This window comes from Alligator sinensis, unplaced genomic scaffold (assembly GCF_000455745.1).
Source record: "Alligator sinensis unplaced genomic scaffold, ASM45574v1 scaffold1097_1, whole genome shotgun sequence".
Taxonomy (NCBI): domain Eukaryota; kingdom Metazoa; phylum Chordata; order Crocodylia; family Alligatoridae; genus Alligator; species Alligator sinensis.
The window spans coordinates 2,168,440-2,174,758 of NW_005841950.1; the positions used below are offsets into that span (position 1 = coordinate 2,168,440).

At 46.6% G+C, this 6,319-nt stretch overlaps 1 protein-coding gene across 9 annotated transcripts in view; it reads right to left on the reverse strand.

Annotated features, from left to right (window-relative positions):
* Positions 1 to 6,319, reverse strand: part of LOC102383531 (zinc finger protein 665-like) — a 34,746-nt gene that overhangs the window by 18,397 nt on the left and 10,030 nt on the right. For 5 of the 9 annotated variants that reach the window (XM_025199828.1, XM_025199831.1, XM_025199830.1 and 2 more), the window contains exon 1: positions 6,067 to 6,109. The exons of 1 other annotated variant lie outside the window; for it this stretch is intronic. The gene's annotated coding sequence lies outside the window, so the exon portion shown is untranslated. Of the gene's footprint in view, positions 1 to 4,669; positions 4,898 to 6,066; positions 6,128 to 6,319 lie in introns of those variants that run through there. 3 more of the 9 variants (XM_025199825.1, XM_025199827.1, XM_025199826.1) reach the window with 3 other exon arrangements.

Consider the following 6,319-nt stretch of genomic DNA (forward strand, 5'->3'; position numbering starts at 1 on the left):
TGGTGCTTGGCAATCGTTTGCAAAGCAAGCACCCCTACCCCAGTGGGCGTCTGCCTTATATAGCTACGTAACAGGTTAAACCTGCTGATGTGATGACATGTATAGCAAGCCCAGCAAGTAACCTCCCTTCCAGCTCCGGAACTTTGTTGATACAGTTTTTTTTTTAGCGAGGCCAGCAATCAGCAACTACGCAACAAGCAATCTCCCCCAGCCTAAACAATCTACTGTATGCCCTTGGTTAGATAAAATATTTTTTTCAGAACACGAAGCTGTTCCTGAAGTAGAAAATGCATAGTAAAAGTTTAAGGGATCTCTGCTGGACATGGCTTCCAGCCCTACCTCTGTCCCTAGGGGTTTAGCCAGGTGCCCCTGAAACAAGAGGTACTTATCAAAGGCAAATCCTGCTTCACATACATAATTGTGTAAAGGCAATTTTTGGCACATTTGCATTTTGAATTCTAATCCCCCTATGACATTTTTAAATCTTAGAAGTCAGTAAGTGATGGTGAACCAAACACTATAAAAGGGCAAAATCACCTCTGATCAATAGCACAGTCCAAAATAGTCCACCATGACTCCTGCAATGAGCCTGATATTACCATATTTTCACTCAAATAACATGCCTAGAATAAAATAAGCTCCTTGTTTTTAAAAGGTACAATAAAGAAAAAAGGATCTTTTCTTGTAGTAAGTAACGGAGTAGCAGCAGCTAAGGGAGCTGAGCCTGTTCCTTGTTCTACTTCCTGTGAGTCCATGCAGATTTTAATTCCCCTTTTGCCTGGTAAGCGGCAGAAGTTGCTCTTACCATGTTTCTCACATACAATGCATACTGCAATTTCCAGTAGCTGGATTTTGGGGAAAAAAGGTGTGCTGTATTCAAGAAAATATGATATGATGGATTAAAACTTATTTCCCAGAGAGGCAAGCAAGCTAAATCTACTGAGCTGCTTTAGTTCGACAGTGTAAGACATTTTCCAAGGCCTCAGATAGTTCTTATGGATCTTTTCTATACCTCCTTCAGTTTTGTAACTCATTCTGAAAATGTGGACCCCAGAACTGAGCACAGTATTCCAGTACTGGAATCCCTGATGTGGCATATAGAGATAAAATCATCTCTTCCTCCTCTCTTCCACTCAAGGATTGGATTAGCTCCCTTCACTACAGCATCACACTGGAATCTTGTGATCACTTCTGGTTTCTACTTTGACTCCTAAGACTCTGTTTAGTAGGATATGTCCCCTGTCTTCCAAATGTGGCCTCAATTCAACAGGGGGCAGAAACAGGCATAAAGAAATGAAGCGACCTACCTTAGGTCACCCACTTGGGTGAAGTGGGTGACCTAAGAGTCAAGAATAGGATACCTCAGAGCCAAAATTAGGATACCTCAGCCCAGTATATTGGCCAAACCACAAATGCCATCTAATCCTGGCAGCAGTTGGTGGAGAAGAGAATTCAGCAAAAAGAACAACCCTGGGAGAATGCAGAAGGGGAGAGATCTTTTTGGGTGCATGGTTAATCGATAAGGCTGTAAAGTAAAAAGAAAACACAAGCAAGTGTCCTTCTGAGGTGGAGGGAAAATGAATATGAAATTCTGGCTTTACTAGTTAGTACAGGAACTGCTGATGAGGTCAGGAACATGGCTCCAGGGGGAACTGTACCTGCCCATCCCCTACTGGGGCCAAATGAAAGATTTGGATTTGTCTGAACTGGAATTCTTTTTCATGCTAAGGCAAAATGCATGTGTGTACACACGGAGCTAGTATGCATTAACTTCTATGCTGGAACAAGTCAAATCTTTTCCCTTCCATAACATATACTAATTTGTTAAAGGACAGCATTAGTATATGCTAATTTGTTTAAAGGAAAGCATTCTTCTTTAGATCAGACCTGAAGAATGCTTTGCATTTGAAAGCTTGTCTAACTTTATCCCAACCATACATTTGGTTCAGTAAAAGATATCACCCCCCAAATCTTTGCCTCTTGCTTAATTCCTGGACTACCATGGCTACTGCATCACTCTGACACTATTGTACTTGAAATACTTTCATATTTTTTTTTCTGTTAAAATCCAAAATTCTTGGTTGGAAACCTCAACAAGCCTATAGCAACCCCTAAAGATTTTCTACAATTTCCTATAAAAGCAGGCGTTTTAGGATCAGCCCTCAGAGGAGGGCAGAAGAACACACCCCTCTTCTACATGTAGGGTGCATCTACACGTGCACAGTAACTAAAATTACTGTGCAGTATGGGTGCGCGTCTACATGTGCACACCATACTGCACAGTAAATATGGCGACTTACACCAACTCGAGTGTACGATGCAGGTATCAAATTTACAGCCGATTACTGAGCAGTAATGCATGTGCCTTACTGACTAACTTTAGTCCTTAGTCAGTCCACATAGAGTTAATGCACTTTAATGCCTGCATGTGTAGATGCCAGTCTATTCCCGCTTACCGCAGAGTAATTTACAGTGTAGTAAATTTAAGCCTGCGTAAATGCATGTGTAGACATGCCTGTAGTGTCTGGTCGCAGCACCACCCTTTTATTGAATGTAATGTGGTGGGTCTGGAGACACAGAACCCTACCTTTCATATCATGTAGAATCTAGCCTGAAAAGAGTTCAAAAGCAAGATGAATTCATACAGTGCTCTCAGACGGAGAGATCAGGTGCCCTCAGCACCCAGCCTCTAGGGAAGTCCCAGTGCAGATAATTCACAGAACACAGACTAGAGAGGAGGGAACATGTTTTTCACATGTTAATGAAGGCCAGGCTCAGGGGGAAGGAGGGGAGGACGGGAATGACAATACAGGAGCGTAGTATGTTGCCCCAGGCAACTGATAGGGAAGGGGGAGCAGCTTGTGTGGTTTCTGGCTGATCCAAGTTTTTGCCCAGAGAGTGCTTGTGTCTCTGGAGCATAAAACACAGTGCACCCTGCACACACATGGCACATATCCTAGAGCAGTGGGAGCCAGTCTTTTTGGCAGGCATGCCACAAATTAGCCCTCCACCCCTTCTAAGTGCCACTCCCATCCCTTTCCCTTACGTGAGTTGCTGCTCTGCCTTCTGCTTCCTACCATGTGTTTCCTCCCTGATCTGCTGCTCTGCCCCCTGCCTTATCTGCCACTCTGCTGCCTTTTCCCTCCCCCGTCTGCTGTGTACCACACACAGAGACTGCCCATGCCACATATGGTATCCGCTCTGGAGGGTGATCACTTCTGTCCTAGAGCTTTTCCATCTGAGTGCTACCACACAAAATGCTATGTTTACACTACAGGGGCTACTGCAGTTTTAGCTTCTGTGGGAGCACTACAGATGCCAGACCTCCTGATGTGGATAAGAAGAAGCACCCTTCTCCTGCCCTAGATTCATCAAATGGGAGGCTTTGGCAGTAGAGCTACATTGGCTGCTATATGCAATTTTTTCATACCCCAAGCCAACAGCTCTATCAGCTGGACTTTATAATGTAGACAAGGGAATATCCCTTGCACACATGGAGTAAGTCCCACACTCCTCCAGAACCTGGTTCTGTAGGTTGGATGAATGGTGCAGAGTCAGTCCATGGGCCAGACTGTAGGGGTCAGTCCACAGGCACAGTCCAATGCAGGGCTGATCCACAGGGTTGGTCTGTCGGTGCAGTCCAGTGCATGGGGCCAGCACAATCTCATGGGCTGGCCTGACCCTGTGTGCTGGATTTGTCCAGGGACCAGCCCCATGTGCTGGATCTGCCTACAGAGCAACCTCTCATGCCAGCCCTATCCAGTGTGTAGGGCCATATCATCCAGCCCATGAGGCTTCCCACAGGTTCATAAATTTGGTGGTGGGGAAGTGGTGGAAGCTCCCAGAGGCGTGGCAGTGAACCCTACCACCACCCCTGCTGCAAAAACTGGACCTGTGGAGAGCCCCACAGGCCACATGACAGCTCCATGTGCTGTATGGGGCTGGCACAGAGGCCAGAAGTTGAGCACCACTGTTACATATAGTCCTAGAGCAACCACAACATGATACATAGCAAAAGGCTGTGACTCAGTAAAATGGCTGCTGTCCTTGAAGGGTGCGAGGGGGAAGGTGCTAGTCTGGGCCCTTGCTCCCAATGCAGTGGGAACTTCCTTCATGCTGTTTACTCATTGGCTATTAGGGGCTATTAGGCACAAGGTGCAGGGGCCAGCTTCAAGGGGACGGCTCTGGGAATACCTGGCTGATGATTAGTGCACTTTGCTGGGGAGCAGGTTCAAACCCTTCTCTGGGTGAAAAGAATTTACAACCCAGGGGTAGGCAACCCATGACACACAATGGCATTTTGCTTGGCACTCATGCCTTGGGGAAGGGATTGGGGCTGTACTGTCACAACAAGGATAGGGGCCCTTGCAGTTCCCCTGCCATCCACCCATGGCTTGCCAACATCTTACAAGCCATGGTTGTGAGTGTTTTTGGCACTCGGCCCAAAAACGTTGCTGACCCTCTGCTATAACCTAAGGTTCCCAACTCTAGATTGCTGGACTAGAAGATGGGAGCTTTCAGCAGCTAGGTGTGCAGGATGATCTTTTTCTATCCCAGGGGGGAAATAGAGTCTGAAATGTGCATGAGCACCAAAAATTGCTGTTATGCAGCTATGTCTGTGCCACTTAGACACGTGAAGATGAAATAAGATTGAGTCCTTGGTGCATACCTGCATTTCACCAGTATTGTTTAGAAGAACTGTACTATGTCTCCAGTCTTTCCATGCACCGTTTTTTTAAACAAAGATTTCTGTTTCCTCTTCCATGTGCATGTTTGTTGGTATGTCCTCTTGTCTGTATTTGCTATTGACCTGACGTGCTCATGGTACTTCTGGGCTGCAATTGCAACAGCATGAAAACCCCTCACAATCTTTAATGTATTTATATTCTCAGCTCCCCTGGGAGGTAAAGAAATACTATTATTTGCATTTTACAGCTGAGCAGCTGAGGCACAGAGAAATGAAGTCTGGTATATATCAGCTGTACAAGTACCAGCAGAATTATAATATCGTTAAACGGATTATAATACAATTCAATATATTTATTGTGTTATATTGCAATATTTCAGCATAGGTTTTGAGTTATAATGGGGCAATTATATTAAGCAGGGGAGTGAGTCTTCACTAATGTACTTTTACCCTTGCATGGAAGCAGTCACACAGGTACAAGGAGACTTCATCCTGGCATAGACCATTTTTCTTAGGGACCAGAGTAAGCTCTCCCCTCACTCATTTCTCCTTCTCTCCCTTCCCGTCTTGCCTCTCCCCTTTTGCCCTTCTTCCTCTTCTCTTCCCTGAGACAAGCCTACTTGCTCACTGTCCCATTCTTGGAGGCATTCGCTCTCCCGTAGCTGGGTTGGCACTGTCAGGTGTGAGAACCTGTCTGTGTGTGTGGCTGTGTCTACATGTTCATTAATGCACAGTAGTAACTGCACATTAAATGTATTACTTGTTTAATGAAGTACTAAGTAAATGTGCAGTAACTACAGTTACTGCACCGTAGCGCCACTGATCACCTCTTTAGTGATGCTACTGCGCAGTAGCCTGATAATACCGAGCAGTAGCAGATTAGCATAGTCTGTGCTGTGATGTGCTACTGCGCAGTGCTATTAGGCTACTGTGCATTAAGCATCTTGTGTAGCCCTGGTGTGTGCCAGTGAGAACAGCAGCTTTGGGACTCGCGGACCCCTGGGGAGCAGAGACGGATGCAGAGAGGTCGTGTGTGCAGAGCCCCTGTGCTGCCTGTGCCAGTGCTTTCCTTGAGGACTCTCTCCATTATCTGGAGTCTGAGCTGGTGTCTGCAGAGCCTTGGGGCTGCTTCCAGCCATGGAGAAAGTCCCCCCTGCGCTGGGCATCGAGGGGCTGCAATGGTCTCTCCTTGCCACTCAGCTGGAGCAGCAGCTGCTGTCTAGACTCCTGGATAACAGCGAGGGAGGCACCAGCAGCTTATTCTACCAGCCCCGATTACAAAGAAGTTAAATGCAAGACCCCCACCATCTCCAAGCTCTAGGTTATTAGAACTAGTATTTATTGGGTGCATTATAGCAGTAGGAACTAGGAGCACTCACCTCTCTCCGCTTCCTGTTTCCCCTGACGCCAGCAGCAATCACAGTCCTTGTCAGCTGCTCCAGCCCCTTCCTGTTCCCCTGCACATCAACCCGGCCTGCAACACTTGCTGGGACTGGCTGCCTGCATCTGTCTGCAGGGAAAGACCCTGGGAGAACATCTGGATGTGACTGGGACAAAATGTCCCAAAATATCCCCAATCTCCCTCCTGTCTCTGACAGGCTACAGAACAACACTCGTGTTTCTATCTGGACC